Source organism: Scyliorhinus canicula, chromosome 3, assembly GCF_902713615.1.
Source record: "Scyliorhinus canicula chromosome 3, sScyCan1.1, whole genome shotgun sequence".
Classification (NCBI taxonomy): domain Eukaryota; kingdom Metazoa; phylum Chordata; class Chondrichthyes; order Carcharhiniformes; family Scyliorhinidae; genus Scyliorhinus; species Scyliorhinus canicula.
The window spans coordinates 158,219,883-158,243,317 of record NC_052148.1 but is presented as its reverse complement, the minus strand read 5'-3'; the positions used below and the strand labels follow the sequence as shown (position 1 = coordinate 158,243,317).

Genomic DNA, 23,435 nt, shown 5'->3' with positions numbered 1-23,435 from the left:
CTTTTATTGGTAGAGGAATTGAGTTTCGGAGCCATGAGGTCATGTTGCAGTTGTACAAAACTCTGGTGCGGCCGCATTTGGAGTATTGCGTGCAGTTCTGGTCACCGCATTATAGGAAGGATGTGGAAGCATTGGAAAGGGTACAGAGGAGATTTACCAGGATGTTGCCTTGTATGGAGGGAAGATCATATGAGGAAAGGCTGAAGGACTTGAGGCTGTTTTCATTAGAGAGAAGGTTAAAAGGTGACTTAATTGAGGCATACTAGATGATCAGAGGATTAGATAGGGTGGACATTGAGAGCCTTTTTCCTCAGATGGTGATGTCTAGCACGAGGGGACATAGCCTTAAATTGAGGGGAGATAGATATAGGACAGATGTCAGAGGTAGGTTCTTTACTCGGAGAGTAGTAAGGGTGTGGAATGCCCTGCCTGCAACAGTAGTGGACTCGCCAACATTAAGGGCATTTAAATGGTCATTGGATAAACATATGGATGATAAGGGAATAGTGGCAGCACGGTAGCATGGTGGTTAGCATAAATGCTTCACAGCTCCAGGGTCCCAGGTTCGATTCCGGCTTGGGTCACTGTCTGTGCGGAGTCTGCACGTCCTCCCCCTGTGTGCGTGGGTTTCCTCCGGGTGCTCCGGTTTCCTCCCACAGTCCAAAGATGTGCGGGTTAGGTGGATTGGCCATGCTAAATTGCCCGCAGTGTCCTAAAAAAGTAAAGTTAGCCGGTTACGGGTATAGGGTGGATACGTGGGTTTGAGTAGGGTGATCATTGCTCGGCACAACATCGAGGGCTGAAGGGCCTGTTCTGTGCTGTACTGTTCTATGTTCTATGTTCTAGTGTAGACGGACTTTAGAGGGGTTTCACAGGACGGCGCAACATCGAGGGCCGAAGGGCCTGTACTGCGCTGCAATGTTCTATGTTCTAATGTAGGTACTTGTTGTGGAACATATTTACAGTGGTCTTGCTAACCTATGAGGCAACCTTTAGGACTGAGGAGCAGCTATTCTTTCAGCGATCTTCCTGCTGACTTTTGTTCTAAAACATTTCTCCTCATCTCTGTCCTCTGTCCTAAATGGTTCACTTCATAGCCTCAAGCTGTCACTCCTGGTTTTGGATGCCCCCACCATCGTTCTTGCATTTACCCCGTCTAGTCCTGTTGGAATTCTATAGGTTTCTATGAGATTCCCTCCTCATTCTTCTGAGCTCCAGTGAATACATTCCTAACCAGTTCAATCTTTCCTCATATGTCAGTCCCGCCATCCCAGGAATCAGTCTGGTACACCTTCGGTGCACTACCTCTATCGCAAGTACATCCTTCCTCGAGACTTCCACTTGTGACCATGGAGTGATTGGTCACATAAAGGGCTGTTCCTGTTCAAAGTCACAGAAAAGGGCTCTTTTTACCCAGATCCGGGTGGAATTTTGATGAAAAGGCGTAGATGAATGCTAGAGGAGTAGTTTACCCCTGGTCGTCTGTCTTCTGTCTTCTGATCACAGGACCCGGCAGAAAACAGTGAGAGGTTTGGCTGGAAAGTAGAAAGTCTCTTCCAGCATGCAGGTGGGGGAGGGGCAAGCAGTAAGGCCCCAGATACAGGTTCTGATGACTTTTATCAAGGAGGAATTCTATAAACATAGGAAATAAATGCATGAGGACCGTGCAAAGGCCATTGCAGAAGCTGTGGCACCCCTGAAGAGTACTTTGGAGCGGATGGAGAGGTGTTTGGAGGTACAGGGGTCACAGATTCGGGAGATTGAAGGAATGATCTCCGACCACAGCGATCGTGTGGTGGCTCTGGAGGCGGAGGTGCAGCTCCTAGGAGACCTTGGTAAAATGCTGAGGGCAAAGGTGGAGGAGCAGGAGAATGCCTCAAGAAAGCAGAAACTGCGAATAGTGGGCCTGTCTGAAGACGTGGAAGATGTGAGTGCCACGAGGTACGTCCCGAAGATGCTGGCGGGACTATTGGCAGAAGGGTTGCTGGATAAGGCACCTGAAGTGGACCAAGCGCATAGGTCTCGGAGGCAAAAGCCTAGAGCTGGGGAGCTGCCGCGGCCGGTGATCGTGAGACTCCATAAATTTGTGGTGAAAGAGAAAATTCTACGGTGGGCCAGGGAGAAGCGAAGCTGCGACTGGGAGGGAAATAACGTCCGGATTTATCAGGACATCAGAGCCAAGTTGGCAAAACGGCGGGCAGGTTTCAACAAGGCCTAGGCAGTGCTGTACCGGCAGCAGATCAGGTTTGGTGTGCTCTACCCGTCAAAATTATGGGTGACGTTCGGAGGCCGGGAGTATTATTTCGTGACCCCAGAATCGGCCGACGACTTCATTAAGGAGCATAAACTGGGGGAGAACTGAGTGGACAATGCTTGGGAACCGGGGTTTTGGCACTATGTAATGGTCGGGAGCATGTTTGAAGTGAGTGTAGGGATTAGGGGATTTTCGCCTTTTGGGGGGGGGGGGGGGTTCTGTTCAATGTTGAGATTATAAGGACTTGCAGGGGTGAAACGTTTACGTGGGGATGGGTGTTTCCACCCCCCCTCCTGTTTTATGGGACTGTTTGTGTTTAACATCTGTTTATTTACTTTTGGAGAACGCTACCTGGAGTTCAGGAGAAGTCCTTGATTGGGGGGGGAGATAAGGCCAGCAGGAGGCCTTCTTCTTTGAGCTGAGGAGTGGGGGAGGGAGGAGGTGGTCATTAGGATGTGCCTTTGGGCAGGGGCAGCCGTGCGAGCAGGTTATGCTGGTGAACGGAAGTGAGGTGGTGGGGGAGAAGGCCAAGAGGGGTGGCCGGGGGGAGGGGGGAAATGGGAAGTGGGGGGGGGGGGGGGAAGAAGGGGAAAAGCGGGGGGGGGGGGGTGTCTGCGACGCGGCAGGAGCGAGGGATGATATGGTCAAGGGCAAAGAAAGGGGCAATCTGGGAGAGGCTAGGTACAGAGTGGAATTAAAGGGGCAGGAGTTAAGTGGGGAAGATGACGGACGGTAGAGGGGATTGGAGGCGCAAGCCTTTATTAAGGTTGGTAACATTGAACGTCCGGGGACTGAATGGGCCGGTTAAAAGGTTGCGGGTGTTCACGCACCTCAGGAGCTTGAAAGCGGGGGTTGGCTTTTTGCAGGACACACACCTCCGTGTGAAGGACCAGGTTGGGTTAAGAAAGGGGTGGGTCGGGCAGGTTTTTCATTCGGGATTTGATTTGAAATCGAGGGGTGTGGCGATTTTAATGAGCAAAAAAATGGGATTCGTGAGTGCGAAGGCGTTGAGGGATCCAGGTGGGAGATATGTGATTGTGAGTGGGGTATTGGAAGGTGCACTGGTAGTGTTGGTAAATGTGTATGCCCCAAATTGGGATGATGCGAGTGTTATGAGGGGGTTGCTGGCAGCAATCCCGGATTTGGCCATGCAATAGTTGATCATGGGGGGAGATTTTAACTGTGTCCTGGAGCCGAGGGTGGATAGATCGAGCCCCAGGTCGATGGGCAGGGTGCGAATGGCAAATGAGCTGGGGGGGTTTATGAGAGGATGGGTATGGTGGATCCATCGTGCTTTCAGAACCCGGGGGAAGGGAGTATTCCTCCTTTTCACGTATATACGGTGCATTCGAGGATTTATTACTTTGTAGTGAGTCGGGAGATTTTGGTTGGGGTGGAGGGAGCAGAGTATGTGGGGATAGTCAGTACGGAATGAGAGCAGAGGCCGGGGTGGTGGTTTGAGTCGGGGTTGTTGGCGGATGGAGGTTTTTGTGATAAGGTGCGGTTGGCGATTAGGGATTATGTGGAGTTCAATCAGAACGCGAAGGTGTCAGCGGGCATTTTTTGGGAAGCACTGAAGGCAGTGTCCAGGGGAGGGAAATTATTTCATTTACGGTTCATGCGAATAAGGAAAGGAGGGTGAAACATTACCGCCTCGTGAGCAAGATAGTGGAGGTGGGCAGGGAATGTACAAGGGTGCCCACCGTGGAGGGATTGGCGAAGAGGAAAATGTTGCAGGGGCAATTTGACAGGCTGACAATGGGGAGGGCGGTAGGGCAACTGCGTAGGCAAGGGGGGTGCAATGCGAGTATGGGGAGAAGGCGAGCCGCATGCTGGTGCACAAGCTGCAGAGGCAGACTGCGTCCAGGGAAATACTGAAGATCCGGACTGGGGCTGAGGATGTGGTGTCAGAGCCAGGTAAGATAAATAAGGCATTTAGAGAGTATTACCAGGGACATTATGAGGCAGACCCAGGAGGAGAGGAGGGGGACATGGGGTGATTTCTGGACGAGCTGAAATTTCCCCAGGTGGAGGAAGCAAAGAGGCAGGTGTTGGAGGAGCCCCTGGGGCTGAGGGAGGTGCTGGATAGTATCAGGGGTAGGAAGCCGCGGAAGGCCCCTGGGTCGGATGGGTACCCGGCAGAATTTTATAAGGAATTTGCGGCGGACCTGGCACCACATCTATTGGGGACATTTAATGAAGCACTGGGGAAGGAGAAATTGCCGGAGACGATGAAGCAGGCAGTAATTACACTAATCCCCAAAAAAGGGAAGGATCCAGTGGAATGTGGGTCGTCTAGACCCATATCACTATTGAAGACGGATGTGAAAGTATTGGCTAAGTTGTTGGCGGGGAGGATGGAGGATTGTGTCCCGGGGGTGGTTGCAGAGGATCAAACAGGCTTTGTGAAGGGCAGGCAGCTCGCGAGTAATACAAGATGGCTGTTGAATGCGGTGATGAATCCGTCGAGAGCTCTGGTACCGGAGGTGGTGGTGCCCATGGTCGTAGAGAAAGCTTTTGATCGGGTGGAGTGGCGGTACTTGTTCGAAGTTTTGGGAAGGTTTGGGTTTGGGCCGAGAGGGGGTCGGCAGAGTGGCAGGGGATAATGAGGGTACAGAGGGAGCATCGGGTATCGCCCTATGCCAATGACCTCTTGCTGTATGTTTCAGATCCGTTGGGGAGTATGGGAAGGATTATGGGCCTGTTGGGGAGGTTTGGAGGGTTATCGGGATACAAGCTGAATGTAGGGAAAAGCGAGGTATTCCCGGTGAATGAGCTGGCACAGCGGGCTAATTTAGGGGGGATGCCATTTACGAGGGATAGGTTTAGGTATTTGGGGATTCAGGTAGCGAGGGAATGGACGGGGCTCCATAAGTGGAACTTAACGAAGCTGATGGAGGAGGCCAGGGAGGATCTTAAGAGGTGGGATACACTGCACTTAACGTTGGCGGGGAGGGTCCAAGTGGTGAAAATGAATGTTCTGCCGAGGCTCTTGTTTATCTCTCGGGCTCTCCCCATCTTTACACCAAAGACCTTTTTTTCGGAAAGTTGGCACAATCATATCTGACTTTGTATGGGCGGGGAAGGTGCCGAGGGTGGGGAGGACCCTGCTACAGAGGCAGAGGCAGCAGGGGAGGGTGGCGGTGCCAAACTTGCTTCATGATTATTGGGCGGCGAATGTGGACACGGTGCGGCGGTGGTGGGAAGGAGAAGGGGTAGTGTGGGTTAGGATGGAGGAGGAATCTTGTAAGGAGTCTAGTTTGAGGGTTATGGTGACCACAGCGTTGCCAATGGCTCCAAGTGGGTATTCAGGGAGCCCAGTGGTGCAGTCCATGGTGGAGATATGGAATCAGCTGAAGACACATTTTAGGGTGGAAGGGATGTCAGTGCTAACGCCGCTGTGCGAGAATCATGGGTTTGAGCCATGGATAGTGTATACAGGAGGTGGAGGGAAGTGGCACTGGTTAAGGTGAGGGATCTGTATTTGGAGAAAGGGTTCGCCAATCTGGAGGAGCTATGGGAGAGGGTAGAGCTGCCGAGGGGTAGTGAGTTCAGGTATCTACAGGTTAGGGACTTTGCATGAAAGGTCTGGAAGGGGTTCCCTAGATTGCCAGGATACACCCTGCTGGAGCGACGGCTGCTTCCAGATGTGGAAGGGGAGGGAAGAATTGGGGATATATACAAGTGGCTGGGGGAGCAGGGAGGCGAGCGGGTGGTGAAGATCAAGGGGAAATGGGAAGTGGAGTTGGGAATGGAGATCAATTGGGGAGTATGGAGAAAGGCACTGCGAAGGGTAAATGGGACCTCCTTTTGTGCAAGGATGAGCCTGATACAGTTTAAGGTGGTGCACAGGGTGCAAATGACTCGAGCGAGTAAGAGTGGGTTCTTTCAGGGGGTAGCAGATGAGTGTGAGAGGTGTGGGTGGGGGCCAGCGACTCATGCGCACATGTTTTGGGGTTGTGAAAAATTGGGAAGATTCTGGGCGGGAGTGTTCGCGGTCTTAGCCAGGATAGTGGAGGAGGGAGTGGACCCGGACCCTTTGGTGGCGATATTTGGGGTTTCAGAGAAGCCGGAGGTCATGGAGAGGAGGAAGGCCGATGTCGTGGCCTTCGCCTCTCTGATTGCACTGCAATGAATTTTGCTGGAGTGGTGGTCGGCATCACTTGGTGTCATCTGTAAATTTGGAGATATTACATTCTGTTCCCTCATCTAAATCATTAATATATATTGCGAATAGGGGCAGCACAGTGGTGCAGTGGTTAGCGCAGGTGCATCCCGGCTCTGGGTCACTGTCCATGTTTGCACATTCTGCCCATATCTGCGTGGGTCTCACCCCCACAACGAAACGATGGGCAGGGTAGGTGGATTGGCCACGCTAAATTGCCACTTAATTTGAAAAAAAAAAGAATTGGGTACTCTAAATCTTTTTTTAAAGGAAAATATATACATAATAAAATAGCTGGGGTCCTAGCATCGATCTCTGCGGTACCTCAGTAGTCACTGCCTGCCAATTTGAAAATATGGGCTGCATGGTAGCACTGTTGCTTCATAGCGCCAGGGTCCCACGTTCAATTCCTGGCTTGGGTCACTGTCTGTGCAGAGTCTGCGTGTTCTCCCCATGTCTGTGTGGATTTCCTCCGGGTGCTCTGGTTTCCTCCCACAAGTCCCGAAAGACGTGCTGTTAGGTGAATTGGACATTCTGAATTATCCCTCTCTGTACCCGAACAGGCATCGGAGTGTGGCGACTGGAGGATTTTCACAGAAACTTCATTGCAATGTTAATGTAAGCATACTTGTGACAATAATAAAGATAATTTTTTTAAAAGAACCATTAATTCTTGCTCTCTATTTCCTGTCTGTTAACCAATTTTCTATCCATCTCAATACACCACCTCCAATACCATGAGCTTCAATTTTACACACTAATATCTTATGTGGGACATGTTCAGCAGGGGATTGGGAACCTGAATTGTAGCTCCAGTATACAGGAGGTTAAGAGTAGTGAGGGCATGAGTAAGGTTTCAAAGTTGCAGGAGTGTACCGGCAGGAAGGAAGGTGGTTTAAAGTGCGTCTACTTCAATGCATGGAGCATCCGGAATAAGGTGGGTGAACTTGCAACATGGGTTGGTACCTGGACTTCGATGTTGTGGCCATTTCGGAGACATGGATAGAGCAGGGACAAGAATGGTCGTTGCAGGTGCCGGGGTTTAGATATTTCAGTAAGCTCAGGGAAGGTGGTAAAAGAGGGGGTGGGGTGGCATTGCTAGTCAAGGACAGTATTACAGTGGCAGAAAGGATGTTTGATGAGGACTCATCTACTGAGGTAGTATGGGCTAAGGTTAGAAACAGGAAAGGAGAGGTCACCCTGTTAGGGATTTTCTATAGGCCTCCGAAAAGTTCCAGAGATAGAACATAGAACAGTACAGCACAGAACAGGCCCTTCGGCCCTCGATGTTGTGCCGAGCGATGATCACCCTACTCAAACCCACGTATCCACCCTATACCCGTAACCCAACAACCCCCCCCCCCTTAACCTTACTTTTTTAGCCATGATGTGGAGATGCCGGCGTTGGACTGGGGTGAGCACAGTAAGAAGTCTTACAACACCAGGTTAAAGTCCAACAGGTTTGATTCAAACACGAGCTTTCGGAGCGCAGCTCCTTCCTCAGGTGAATCACCTGAGGGAGGAGCTGCGCTCCGAAAGCTTGTGTTTGAATCAAACCTGTTGGACTTTAACCTGGTGTTGTAAGACTTCTTACTGTACTTTTTTAGGACACTACGGGCAATTTATCATGGCCAATCCGCCTAACCCACACATCTTTGGACTGTGGGAGGAAACCAGAGCACCCGGAGGAAACCCACGCACACACGGGGAAGACGTGCAGACTCCGCACAGACAGTGACCCAGCCGGGAAGCGAACCTGGGACCCTGGAGCTGTGAAGCATTTATGCTAACCACCATGCTACCGTGCTGCCCTGAAAGATGTAGTGGAAAGGATTGCAAAGATGATTCTGGATAGGAGCGAAAGTAACAGGGTAGTTGTTATGGTGGACTTTAACTTTCCAAATATTGACTGGTAACACTATAGTGCGAGTACTTTAGATGGGTCCGTTTTTGTCCAATGTGTGCAGGAGGGTTTCCTGACGCAGTGTGTAGACAGGCCAACGAGAGGCGAGGCCGTATTGGATTTGGTACTGGGTAATGAACCAGGACAGGTGTTAGATTTGGAGGTAGATGAGCACTTTGGTGATAGTGACCATAATTCGATTACGTTTACCATAGAATTACCATAGAATTTACCATAGAGTTTACTTTAGTGATGGAAAGGGATAGGTATATACCGCAGGGCAAGAGTTATATCTGGGGGAAAGGCAATTATGATACAATGAAGCAAGACTTAGGATGCATCGGATGAAGAGGAAAACTGCAGGGGATGGGCACAATGGAAATGTGGAGCATGTTCAAGGAACAGCTACTGCATGTCCTTGATAAGTATGTACCTGTCAGGCAGGGAGGAAGTGGTCGAGCGAGGGAACCGTGGTTTACTAAAGCAGTTGAAACAGTTGTCAAGAGGAAGGAGGCTTATGTAAAGATGAGACGTGAAGGTTCAGTTAAGGCGCTCGAGAGTTACAAGTTAACTAGGAAGGATCTAAAAAGAGAGCTCAGAAGAGACAGGAGGGGACATGAGAAGTCTTTGGCAGGTAGGATAAAGGATAACCCTAAAGCTTTCTATAGATATGTCAGGAATAAAAGAATGACTTGGGTAAGAGTAGGGCCAGTCAAGGACAGTCGTGGGAAGTTGTGCATGGAGTCAGAGGAGATAGGAGAGGTGCTTTTCGTCAGTATGCACACAGGAAAAAGACAATGTTGTCGAGGAGAATGCTGAGATACAGGCTACTGGACTAGAAGGGCTTGAGGTTCACAAGGAGGAGGTGTTAGCGATTCTGGAAAGTGTTAAAATAGCTAAGTCCCCTGGGCCAGATGGGATTTAACCTAGGATTCTCTGGGAAACTAGGGAGGAGATTGCTGAGCCTTTGGCTTTGATCTTTAAGTCACCTTTGTCTACAGGAATAGTGCCAGAAGACTGGAGCAGAGCAAATGTTGTCCCCTTGTTCTTGAAGGGGAGTAGAGACAACCCCAGTAACCATAGACCAGTGAGCCTTACTTCTGTTGTGGGCAAAGTATTGGAAAGGTTTATAAGCCATAGGATGTATAATCATCTGGAAAGGAATAATATGATTAGAGATAGTCAACATGGTTTTGTGAAGGGTAGGTTGTACTTCACAAACCTTATTGAGTTCTTTGAGAAGGTGACCAAACAGGTGGATGAGGGTAAAGCAGTTGATGTGGTGTATATGGATTTCAGTAAAGCGTTTGATAAGGTTCTCCACGGTAAACTATTGCAGAAAATACGGAGGCATGGGATTCAGGATGATTTAGCAGTTTGGATCAGCAATTGGCTAGCTGGAAGAAGACAAAGAGTGGTGGTTGATGGGAAATGTTCAGACTGGAGTCCAGTTACTAGTGGTGTACCACAAGGATCTGTTTTGGAGCCACTGCTATTTGTCATTTTTATAAATGACCTGGAGGAGGGCATAGAAGGATGGGTGAGTAAATTTACAGATGACACTAAAGTCGGTGGAGTTGTGGACAGTGCGGAAGGATGTTACATGTTACAGAGGGACATAGATAAGCTGTAGAGCTGGGCTGACAGATGGCAAATGGAGTTTAATGCAGAAAAGTGTGAGGTGATTCATTTTGGAAGGAATAGCAGGAAGACAGAGTACTGGGCTAATGGTAAGATTCTTGGTAGTGCGGATGAGCAGAGAGATCTCGGTGTCCATGTACATAGATCCCTGAAAGTTGCCACCCAGGTTGAAAAAATGAATGAAATGAAAATCGCTTATTGTCACAAGTAGGCTTCAAATGAAGTTACTGTGAAAAGCCCCTAGTCGCCACATTCCGGCGCCTGTTCGGGAAGACTGTTACGGGAATTGAACCGTGCTGCTGGCCTGCCTTGGTCTGCTTTCAAAGACAGCGATTTAGCCCTGTGCTAAACAGCCTGCGTGGTCTGCTTTCAAAGCTAGCGATTTAGCCCTGTGCTAAACAGCCCCTCAGGTTGAGAGGGTTGTTAAGAAGGCGTACGGTGTGTTAGCTTTTATTGGTATGGGGATTGAGTTTCGGAGCCATGAGGTCATATTGCAGTTGTACAAAATTCCGGTGCGGCCGCATTTGGAGTATTGCATGCAGTTCTGGTCGCCGCATTATAGGAAGGATGTGGAAGCATTGGAAAGGGTGCAGAGGAGATTTACCAGGATGTTGCCTGGTATGGAGGGAAGATCTTATGAGGAAAGGCTGAGGGACTTAAGGCTGTTTTCGTTAGAGAGAAGAAGGTTAAGAGGTGACTTAATTGAGGCATACAAGATGATCAGAGGATTAGATAGGGTGGACAATGAGAGCCTTTTTCCTCGGATGGTGATGTCTAGCATGAGGGGGCATAGCTTTAAATTGAGGGGAGATAGATATAGGACAGATGTCAGAGGTAGGTTCTTTACTCAGAGAGTATTGGGGGCGTGGAATGCCCTGCCTGCAACAGTAGTGGACTCGCCAACACTAAGGGCATTCAAATGGTCATTGGATAGACATATGGACGATAAGGGAATAGTGTAGATGGGCTTTAGAGTGGTTTCACAGGTCGGCGCAACATCGAGGGCCGAAGGGCCTGTAGTGCGCTGTAATGTTCTATTCTATAATAACTTTGTCAATATCCTTCTGAAAGTCCAAATAAACCACATCCACTGGCTCCACATCATCAACTCTAGTTATAGCCTCGAAGAATTCCAGGAGATCTGTCAAGCATGATTTCTCCTTCACAAATCCACGCTGACTCTGTCCGATCCTGCCACTGTTTTCTAAGTGCTCTGCTATAAAATCTATGATAATGGATTCCAGAGTTTTCCCCACTATCCACGTCAGGCTTACTGATATATAATTCCCTGTTTTCTCTCTACCTCCCTTTTTAAATAGTGGTGTTACATCAGCTACCCTCCAATTGGCAATGGTTTCATGGTCATCATTAGACTTTTAATTACAGATTTTTATTGAATTCAAATTTCACCATCTGCAATGGCGGGAATTGAACCCAGGACCCCACAGCAGTATCCTGGGTTTCTGGTTTACTAGTCCAGTGTCAATGCCACTACGCCACCGCCTCTTGAAGTTTCTCAGCTCTACCCATACAGATTCCACATTATCAGAGCTAATATCCTTCCTTACTATTGTGTTAATTCCCTCTTTAACCAGCAATGCAACATCACCGCCTTTTCCATTTTGTCTGTCCTTCCTAAATACCGAATACCCCTAGACATTCAGTTCCCATCCCTGGTCACCCTGCAGCCATTTCTCCATAATCCCGATTATATCATACCCAGTTACGTCTATTTGTACGATTAGTTCATCCGCTTTATTGCGAATGCTCAGCGCGTTAAAGCACAAAGCTTTTAAGCTTGTCTTTTTGAAACCACTTGTCCCGCTCCCAATATTTTTCACTGTGGCCCTATTTGAATCTGGCCCTTGGTTTCTCTGCTTATTACTTTTCTTATTTAAATTTCTGTCTTTTGTTTTGCCCTGGATTCCTCCTCCTTGGACTCGTTGCATAGGTTCCCATCCCCTGCCTTTTTAATTTAAACTGTCCCCAGCCACTCTAGCAAATACTCCCCTTGGACATCAGTCCCGGACCTGCCCAGGTATAACCCGTCCAATTTTTACTGGTCCCACCTCCTCCAAAACCAGTCCCAATGCCCCAGAAATCTAAATCCTTCCCCCTCACACCATCTCTTCAGCCACGTATTCATTCGATATATCCTGCTATTTCTACTTTGACTAGCATGTGGCACTGGTAATAACCCTGAGATTATTTTGAGATCCGACTTCTCAACTTTCTTCCTAACTCCCTATATTCTGCTTTTAGGACATCACCTTTTTTTTTAAACCTAGCTTGTTGGTAAAGATGTGTACCATGACCACTAGCTGTTCACGCTTTTCCTCCAGAATGTCCTGTAACCGTTCCGAGACACTCTTGATCCTAGCACCAAGGAGGCAACATACCATCTTAGAGTCCCATTTGCAACCACAGAAACACCTATCTGTTCTCCTTATAACTATTGCATTCCTACACTTTTTACTCCTTCACACTTCTACAGCTGAACCAACTGTATTGCAACAAATTTGGCTGTTGCTGCTTATCCCCGAGAGGTCAGTCACCTCAACAGTATCCAAAGCCATATATCTCTTTTGCAAGAGAATGGTAACAGGAGATTCCTGCACTTTCTGCCTAGCTCTCTTGTTTTGCCTGGTGGTTCCCATTCCCTTCCTGCCTGTGCAGTCTGAGCCTGCGGTATGACCACCTCTCTATATATGCTATCCACAACATTCTGGCGAATGCTCCAGTATCCTCAGATGCCGCTCCAGCCCCGAAACGCAGACTTCCAGGAGCTGTAATTGGAGACATTTCCTGCACTCATGCTGGCCCCCAGCACTGGAAATGTTCCCGTTTTCCAACAGGGAGCAAGGGGATCATACCAACACTTTGAGTTCTCCTGCCTTGACTTACCCCTTTAAATTAAACCCTTGGAAGATGTTTGTTATTAGATTATATCCAATTCTCTATGCCCCCATTGCTACACTGGACACAGACAAACTGCCAGAACATGTCTAGGCCCGCCCTGTCAATCACCCAACTGGATACTCAGCCCAATGGATAGGTTGTTTTGGGTTCCAGATGTCCTGCAGAGTTATAGTCAGCAACACCATTGGGTATTGAGACTCCAGCCCAAGAATTCATTGGCTGAGGGCCAGAGAACTTTCTGGCAAGACAAGAAGAGTGGTATAAAGATCGACCACCAGGACACTCTCCAGCGAAGACTCACAGAGGGAGCAGAGAAGACTGGACAATCGACCAGAGGCAAAAGAAAGCAACGTGTGTGACCCATCTTCGCGGACGAAGGCCCTGAGGAATTGCAACTCAGACAATCAGACCCTCAACTGAGTCCATCAGCGCGGATAGTATTAAGAATCTTGGGATAATTGATTTGGGATCATCTAAGCAGGGTAACTGGTTTTACTGTTTGATAAATAAATGTGTTTGAATCATTCCTTTGTTCATCTCGCAAAGAAAGAGCCCTGGCTAAAATGTTTGAGTAATAAACTGGTTGAAGTGTCTGAGGTTTTACAGACAACAATATACAGTTGTTAAACGAGGAGAGAGAAGGACTCATGGAGCTGGGACTAATATGCTAGCATGGATTGAAGATTGGTTAACGGTCAGGAAATAAAGAGTAAGGATAAGCTGGTTGTTTTCAAGTTGGCCGGCTGAGACCAGTCAAGTGCCACAAGGATCGGTGCTGGGGCCTCAGCTATTTACAATCTATATTAATGATTTACACAAAACGACATATACCCATGTTTGCTGACTATACAAAACTAGGTTACAATGTAAGTTGGGAGGAGGTTACCCAAAGAGGCTGCATAAAGATATAGACAGGTTAAGTGAGTGGGCAACAAAGTGGCCAATGGAGTATGTTGTGGGGAGGTGTGAAGTTATTCAATTTAGCAGCAAGAATTGGAAAGCAGGATACTTTTAAAAGACAAACTTCAAAACGTTGGTGTTTAGAGGAACTTTGGTGCACTTGTACACGGAACGCAGAAGTCTGGAATTCAGGGACAGCAAACAATTGGGAAAGTAAATGGCATGTTAGCCTTTATTACAAGGGCCTGGAGTACAAGAACAAGGTAATCTTCTACAGTTGTACAGCACTTTGGTGAAATCGCACCTGGAGTACTGTGCACTTTGGCCTCCAAAGTTAAAGAAGTTTCATTAGATTGGTCCCTGGGATGAGAGGGTTGTCCTGTTATTTGAAGCTGAGCAAATTAAGTCTTTATTCTCAAGTTGAGAAGAATGGGGAGTGATGTCTTTGAAGCACACAAGATTCTGAAGGGCCTTGATAGAAGAGAAACAGAGGTTATTTCCCCTGGCTGGAGAATCTAGAACAGGGGTGGGCAAACTACGGCCCGCGGGCCGCATGCGGCCCGCCAAAGGTCTTTATGCGGCCCACCAAGTCATTAAAAAAAAATTTTTTTTTATTTTTTATTTTTTTTTTAATTTTAAATTTTTTTTTAAGGTTAATGGGGGGGGGGGCTGTTGGGTTACTTACTGGTATAGGGTGGATACGTTGACTTGAGTAGGGTGATCATTGCTCGGCACAACGTCGAGGGCCGAAGGGCCTGTTCTGTGCTGTACTGTTCTATGTTCTATATGAGGTGCCCAGAATCATAACCGGGTGACGTAATTATTTTACTTAATATACTATGCGGCCCTTTAAAATTATGAATTTCTGAATGTGGCCCTTGCACGGAAACGTTTGCCCACCCCTGATCTAGAACAAGGAGGCACAGTTTCATGTTAAGGGTCAAACATTTAGGTTGTCAGCTATGTTACTGCTATATTTAAATAGAATCATAAAAGGCAGCACGGTGGCGCAGTGGGTTAGCACTGCGGCCTCATGGCGCCGAGGTCCCAGGTTCGATCCCGGCTCTGGGTCACTGTCCGTGTGGAGTTTGCACATTCTCCCCGTGTTTGCGTGGGTTTCGCCCCCACAACCCAAAAATGTGCAAGCTAGGTGGATTGGCCAAACTAAATTGCCCCTTAATTGAAAAAAATTAATTGATACTCTAAATTTATTTTTTAAAAAGAAGAATCATAGAATTTACAGTGCAGAAGGTAAATAGGGAGATCGATGGAGTCCAGATGGGCGGCACAGTGGTTAGCACTGCTGTCTTACAGCTCCAGTGTCCCAGGTTCAATTCCGGCCTCAGGTGATTGTGTGGAGTTTGCACTTTCTCCCCATGTCTGCGGGGTTTCCTCCAGGTGCTCCAGTTTTCTCCCACAGTCCAAAGATGAGCAGGTTAGGTGGACTGGCCATGCTAAATTCCCCCTTAGTGTCCAAAAGGTTAGGTGGGGTTACTGGGTGTTTAGAGGGATGAGAGGGGATCTTATTAAAACTTACAAGATACTGCGAGGCTTGGATAGAGTGGACATGGAGAGGATGTTTCCACTTGCAGGAAAAACTAGAATCAGAGGGACACCATCTCTGACTAAAGGGACGATCCTTTAAAACAGAGATGAGGAGGAATTTCTTCAGCCAGAGGGTGGTGAATCTGTGGAACTCTTTGCCACAGAAGGCTGTGGAGACCAATTCACTGAGTGTCTTTAAGTCAGAGATAGATAGGTTCTTGATTAATAAGGGGATCAGGGGTTATGGGGAGAAGGCAGGAGAATGGGAATGATAAAATATCAGCCATGATTGAATGGCGGAGCAGAATCAATGGGCCAAGTGGTCTAATTCTGCTCCTTTGTCTTATGGTCAGGGAGGAGGCGTGGGCTTAAGTAGGGTGCTCTTTCCAAGGACCACGCAGACTCAATGGGCCGAATGATCTCCTTCTGCACTGTAAATTCTATGATTCTATTAAAACAATAAAGCAGATAAACAAATATCGATATAAAAAAGGGGCCTTTACACAAAGATGTAATATGTCCAGAAATTGAAATTTTAATGAAGAATTGTCAAAATGGATTTCAAAGAGGAAGGTCATGCTTGACCAACTTTCGGACTTCTTTCAAAAAATTAAAAGGAAGACTAAATAAAGGTAACAACATAGATGTATTATACTTGGATTTTTAAAATGATTCGATAAGGTATATAGTAGACACATGCCAAATGTTGGAACGTGTGGAATTAAGGGATATGTAGCCAAACAAGCATACTCCTTGCTAATAAGTCTAAATGCAGTTGAGGAGCAATGGGATCTAGGGTTACAGATTCATGAATTATTTGACACAGCAATGCAAGTTACACGGCCATGGAAGGCACTGAGATTGTTTTCTAGAGGCGTGGAATTCAAAGTAGAAAAGTTAACCTTTCACAGAACCATAGCTATGTAAGAATATGGGACGTCAAAGGTATTTGAGGGATTAGGCATTGCGAAGAACTAAATGACCTGAAACCTTTCTCCAAAGCTACTGTTCTTCAAAAATACAATCCTTTTGACTGTTGTGTTTGAGCATTTGCAACATCATAAATAACTGTTACTGCAAAAACTAATTATCATTGCCGGAAGCGACAAGGACAGAGTGAGACATATCGACTCTACAGCCTTATCTCATCTCTTTCTATATCTACAGGAATGCACAAACTTTTATTAAATTGTTGAAATATAACCAAATATTATCTCCTTTTACTATTTTACAGCATTTAAGCTTTGCTAAATTGAAATTTAATATTGATGCTGCTATAGGTTCATTCTTAGCTGTTAGAAGTAGGGAAATATTAAATGCACCTTTACAGTTAGAACTCCTATTGTCAAGGTCCCGGATTACATCATCAACCAAGGAAACAGAAAACAAGCACAGAAAACCTTATACTGAAGCTAAAAAGCCGATAAGAGAGGCCCAAGGCCTGTGCCTATGGCTGGATGGATTTTTCTGCAGTTCCGTATTTTGGGGTTTATCGTAAGAAACAGAAGCAAGAGTAGGCCATCCAGGCCTTTCAGCCTACCCAACCATTCAATCAGATCCGAGATGGCTGAACATCTACTTCTTTTTTTTTATTTTTAAAGTTTTTTATTTAACACAAATTTGTAACAGTTACAGAGAGAAAAATGGCCCTGTGCAAAGAGCCTTAACATAGTGAAAACGAACGGTGTTGAAGCCAAAGATCCTTCCATAAGGCACTTTCCCTGCCAGCTCTGTTTGCCCATGCCACACGTGTTCAACTAAACTAACGTGGCCCTAACCCACTTCCACCTCCCCGCCCCCCTCCGCCTGGGTCTCCCCTGCTCCCCAAGGCCTGACCTGCCAGGTCAGCCCTGCGCTTGGCCCTAGCCCGCCCCACCTCCGATCTCCCTGGTGCCCCCTGACCCACGCTAGTCACACTGACCCCTGCCCTTGGCGCCTACCTGTCTCCCGTCCCAGCGCTCAGGCCCTCCCCCCACACGCCAGGGACCCATTAGCCTAATTGTATCCCACCGTGCCCTTTCAAGTCCCGTGACCAGCCCCTAGCCCATCCCCCTATCAGAGGCCCCGATCTCCCGCCAAAAGGCACCAAGCACAGCCCCCCCCCCCCCCCCCCCCATTGCAATCCCCCCAAAAGACCCTAAACAGTGCGCCCTCCAGCCCCCACTCACTGTCCAGGCTGAAAACAATCTTGGATAAAACATTACAGTACAGGATAGTTTAACAAACCGCCGCCACACAAAAGGTCTGAGAGCCCAAAGTCCTTTAGTTCCAGTCCAGCTTCTTCTTTTAATAAAAGTCCTAATCAGAGCAATTTTGGGTTAACAGGGCGCCGCCACTGTACAGCACTGAAAGAACTAAGTGCCCATTAGTTCAAGTCCAGCTTCTTGTCTTTAATAAAGGTCCAAACTTGTTCTGGTGTCTCAAAATAGTAGTGGAGTTCCTCAAACGTAACCCAAAGCTTTGCAGGATATAGCATTCCAAACCTCACCTCCTTTTTGTAGAGGGCTACCTTTACCTTGCTGAATCCTGCACGCCTCTTGGCCAGCTCCGTTCCCAAGTCCTGGTAAATGCGCACCTCGCAGTTCTCCCATCTGCTGCTCCTCTCCGCCTTGGCCCATCGCAGCACACGTTCCCTGTCAGCAAGCCGGTGAAAGCGGACCACCAAGGCCCTCGGTCGGTCGCCCGTCCTGGGCTTCCTTGCGGGGGCTCTATGTGCCCCATCCAACTCCAGGGGTTGAGGGAAGGCCTCCGGTCCCAACAGCGCCTCAAGCATACCCGTCACGTATGCGCCCACATCTGACCCCTCGCAGCCCTCGGGGAGGCCAACGATTCGTAAATTCTGCCTCCTGGCTCTGTTCCCCAGCTCTTCAAGCTGCTCCTGCATCTTCCTCTGACGGGCGTTCAGCTCCTCCACCTCGTGCTCCAGCTCCATTACCGTGCCCGCCTGACTGGAGAGCTTCGCCTCGACCTCCCTGAGCGCCTTCCCTTGGGCCGCCTGTGTCTCGACCATTCGGTCCATCACCGCTCTCATCGGTTCCAGCGTGTCCCTCCTCAGCTCGGCGAAGCAGTTCTTGAAGAACTCCATCTGCTCCTCCCTTGGCCAGTGAGCCTCCGCTCCCCGTTCCCCGCCGTCCGCCATGCTTGGCTGCCCGGCCTGGGGTCCCCGCTGCTCCCGCTTCGATCCTTGCCGCTCCACTCGACCACTTCTGGTCCAGCTGCCCATACCCCGGAAAGGAAGCCTCTTCCCTATCGTCTCCTCCACCGATTCAGGCTGCCAGGTCCCAAAAAAGTCCGTTGACAAAGGTCCGTTTGCCCATCTCGGGCGGGAGCGATCCGACCTGCGACCTGCCTCCTCGAGGGCACCACCGGAAGTCGCTGAACATCTACTTCAACTCAACATTCTCGCACAATCTTCATACATGGGCGGCATGGTAGCACAGTGGTTATCACTGTTGCTTCACAGCACCAGGGTCCCAGTCAAAGAGCAATCCACCCAAGCACACTCACCCGCCCAAACCCAATACCGGCTTAACTTAACCTACACCAAGGGCAATTTAACATGGCCAATCCACCTAACCTGCACATCTTTCCACTCCAACTCCATAAACTCCAACTTGGACGGCACGGTAGCACAGTGCTGAGCACCAGGGTCCCAGGTTTGATTCCATCTTTGGTCATTGTCTGTGCGGAGTTTGCACGTGTCTGCATGGTTTCCTCTAGGTGCTCCGGTTACCTCCCACAAGTCCCAAAAGACGTGCTATTATGAAATTTGGACATTCTGAATTCTCCCTCTGTGTACCCGAACAGGCGCCGGAGTGTGGCGACTAGGGGATTTTCACAGTAACTTCACTGCAGTGTTAATGTAAGCCTTTTTGTGACAATAAAGATTATTATACTTCAATCCATTTTAATAAAAATCATCATTCTATTTTCTTTCCTTCCTAATTGTTTGCTTTACCTGCATGTGAATTATATGTGGTTCTCATAAAAGAACATACATGTCCCTCTGAATACTAACATCTTACGGTCACAAACCATTTTTTTAAATATTCTGCTTTTATATTTTTCCTACTGAAGTGAATAACCTATTTCCCTCCAGCTTTGACAAAGGGTCACCTGGACTCAAAACATTAGCTCTTTGTTTTCCTTACAGATGCTGCCAGACCTGCTGAGATTTTCCAGCATTTTCTCTTTTGGTTTCATATTCCAGCATCCGCAGTAATTTGCTTTTAACCTATTTCCCTTGACAGTCATTTTGCATCCTACGTCCCACCTAACTTTGCATCGTCAACAAACTTAAATACATCATACGCAGTCCCCTCAGCTAAGTCACTAACACATTGGCCCATAACTTCCTGGTTTCCCTCACACCCTCCAGGACCAAGTCCGCCATCCACTCCCAGTCTGACCCGCCATCCTCTCTGCCGGATTAACCCCCATCCCCCTCAGTCTGACTCGACCCAATTCCCACTCCAGGTCCGACCTGAACTCCCTTTCCAGTCTGACCCCCAACCTGTAACTTCCCAGTCAGAGCCCCTCCCCCCCCCCAAAAAAAAAATCCCCTCCTGGTCCAACCCCCCCCCCCCCCCCCCCCCCCCCCCCCCCCCCCCACCCAGGTGGACTCTCGCACTTCCTGTGCCACTGATATTGGTTAGGCTAACTGACCTATACCTTCACGTTTCCTCCTTCCCGCCTTTCGTGAAGAAGTCTGTTACCTTCCAATTCATTTTATTCTAGAATCTATAAATTGTGGAAGATCCAAACCAATGCATCCACCATCTCTGTAGTCAGCTCTTTTAAAACCCTCAGTTACAGGCTATGAAATCTAAAGGATTTGCCGATTTGAGGTCCATTATTTTCTCCAATACTATTCCTTCACTAATACTAATTTCTTTAATTTTTTCATTCTGTTTATACCCTGCGTTGCCTACTATTTGTTTTTTTTATTACTTTTTCTGAGTTACAAAACCAGAGCTCAGTGTGTGGACAGGAGAGAACCCCTAATCCAGCTCCTTGCCTGCTCCAGAAACCAATTCAAATTGAATCCAATTCATGGGTTCCACAAGAGAGACATACCAGACACTTGATCTTAGCCAAAAGGCCGATGGAATGCATTGGTGTCTTCCACTGTGCAGATGGATACAAAGTATTTGATTGATGTCTCTGTCATTTCCTTACTCCACTTCACCATTTCTCCCATCTCTGCCTGCAGATGGCCCACATTCACTTTCACAAAGTAAAGCATCTTTGTTTAGTTATACCTGCCCTCGCACATTGAGGCATTTACTTTTTATGTGTAGAAAGTTGCCCAACTAGAAGCTAAAAATATTGCACTGAGGGGAAACAAGGCTTCTGGGATTGAGTTAGCAGGATAACCAATTGCATTTCTCTTTAAACAATCAGTTTTAGGACTTCCGGTGGCAGCTATGAAGGAGTAAGTCGCACATTTGGTGGCTCCGCTCTGGTCGGACTTTTGGACCTTTTCCCCCGATTTTTAACGGACTTGAATTGCAGAACGGATGTTAATGTTAATTCTCTACTGAATTCCCACTTCAGTACATGGACAAAAGAACTAGAAGTGTTCGTAAGGGCAGAAATAAGACAGAGAAGATTTGGGCTGTAGTTGCAACAGGGGACAGGATGACGGAGGGGCGAACCTCCGACTTGTCGACCCAGCAGTCTATGGAGCAGCTGATGCAAGTCTTCCTGGAGGGCTTTGCTGCGCAGAAACGGGACTGCTTGGACCCGATAAAAGCGTTGATTGAACGGTTGGAACTCAGGTTGGACGCCCAAGATCCTGCGATCCAGAAGGTGGAGAAGGCAGTGGCTGAGCAGGAGGAGCATCAGACCACGGTGGAGCTGGAGGTGGGGATGCTGAGGGACCAGCACAAGAAGCTTCTGGAGAAGGTGGAGGATCTAGAGAATAGGTCCCGCTGGCAGAACCTAAGAATTGTTGGGCTCCCAGAGGGGTTTGAAGGAACGGACGCTGGGGCACACGTCGCAGGCATGTTTGAGAAGCTGCTGGGGGATGGGGCATTCTCCCAGCCCTTGGAGGTGGATAGGGCTCACAGAGCACCTGCAAAGAAGCCGCGAACAGGAGACCCACCGAGGTGAGATTCCACAGGTTCTCGGATAAGGAGCATATTCTGCAGTGGGCCAAAGAGATACAGAGCTGTAAGTAGGACAATAGCATCCTGCGGGTTTACCAAAACCTGAGTGTGGAGGTGGCCAGGAGGAGAGCAGGCTTCAATCAGATCAGGGCGATCCTTTTCAACAAAAAGGTGAAGTTTGGACTGTTGTACCCAGCCAGTCTCTGGGTCACGCATGAGGATCAGCACTTTTACTTTGAGTTGCCCAAGGACGCGTTGGACTTTGCAAGAAAGAAAGGGCTGACGAAGGACTGAGAACTTTTGAACATGGTTGCAACGTTTGTGTTTCTGTTTTGATTCTCTGTTTTTGTAAAAGGTTTCTCGTTTTGCTTGGAACCCGCAGTAGAGCTGAGTGAGTTCAGGTTTTTATTTACACTGTTGGGGGATGGAGGTGTGCTTGTTTAGATCTTGGTGGTTTACGGTTGGATAATTGTGTGGAGATTGTTTGATATCAGAGTTTGTTTGATATCAGAGTTTGTTTGTATGAGCGGGGGGGGGGAAAAAATCGGTGGAGGGGTGGATCGCGGACTGGTGGCGGGCCTAAAAAAAGGGATGACTGATCGGCGGAGGTGGGGGGCAATGACTAGGCTGATCACCTGGAATGTTCGAGGGTTAAATTTGTTGGTCATAAGGGCACGTGTGTTCGCGCATTTTAGGGGATTGAAGGCCGACGTGGTAATGTTGCAGGAGACGCACATTAAGGTAACGGACAGGTTAGTCTGAGGAAAGGCTGGGGCAGCCAGGTGTTTCATTCGGGACTAGATTCAAAGACTAGAGGGGTCGCGATCCTGATCAATAAGCGGGTGGTGTTTGAGGCGGGTAGAATAGTCGCGGACGTGGGAGGTCGGTATATTATGGTCAGTGGGAAACTGGAGGGGGTGCAGGTGGTATTAGTGAATGTATATGCGCCAAATTGGGATGATGTGGAGTTTATAAAGAGGATGCTGGGGAAGATACCGGACTTGGACTTGCACAGGTTGGTCATGGGAGGGAACTTCAACACAGTTATGGACCCAGGCTTAGACCGATCAAGCTTGAAAACGGGCAGGGTGCCAGCAATGGCAAAGCATCATGGAGCTGATTGGGGGGGGGGGGGGGGGAAAGAGAGAGAAAAGAGTCGTTTAGAGTAGAGTAGAGTAGGGGGTTAATAAGGGTGGGACCTGTCTGAAAGGTAAATGGCTTTTGCACTATGTTTATGGTTTTATGTATCTTGTCTATTTTGCTGTTGTTTCTATGCCAAAAATACCTCAATAAAATGTTTATTAAAAAAAAAGTCAGTTTTAAAGATTGTGAAATGAACAGAGCATAGTCTCAGCATTAGAGTGAGTAAATCCAATGCTAAAATCTGGTACAGAACGTGAAATAAAGGGAGGGAAAGGAAGATTGCATTAAGAGAGAGGAATACGAGACCAAAACAAAAAATTGAAAAAGTTTGAGAGTTTTAAATTCCCAACAGTTAAAGAACTGAAGGAATGAAACTCTTTGTTGCAATGGTTATTTTTCAGTGCTTGAGAAGTTGATAGGATATAATTAATATGTTACTAAAAGAGTAAGGATGACACTCAGTTTTCTGTGGTGAGTTTAGTACATATACTGCATCAAACATCCAGTGATTACAATATCATTGATGATCTGTAGCAATATTTTAGCCAAGTGTCTTTTTGATTATTGCACTCAGGATCAGGGATGCTGATGAATTGGGGAGAACACTTTGCATTGTTACAACCAATTGTCAATATGAAATGCTCATAAATTGAGATATAATTGTCTCCTTTGTCCCAACTCTAAGAGCACTCACTACTACATTAGTATATATTTTTCCACTCTCCACACCAGTCACCCAACTGAGATTGCCAAATTGTTCCATATTGATCTCTGAATTTACAACATATGTTGAGTTTGCACATACTAAATTTTGGGTGCCATATTAACCAGCATAATCCGTAAGGAGAGGAGACT

The 23,435-nt window shown here is 47.7% G+C and overlaps 1 protein-coding gene across 2 annotated transcripts in view; it reads right to left on the bottom strand.

Moving 5' to 3' along the window:
• The window catches only part of LOC119963054 (LIM domain-binding protein 2), a 659,146-nt gene that overhangs the window by 570,847 nt on the left and 64,864 nt on the right, over window positions 1–23,435 (bottom strand). The window lies entirely within an intron of this gene.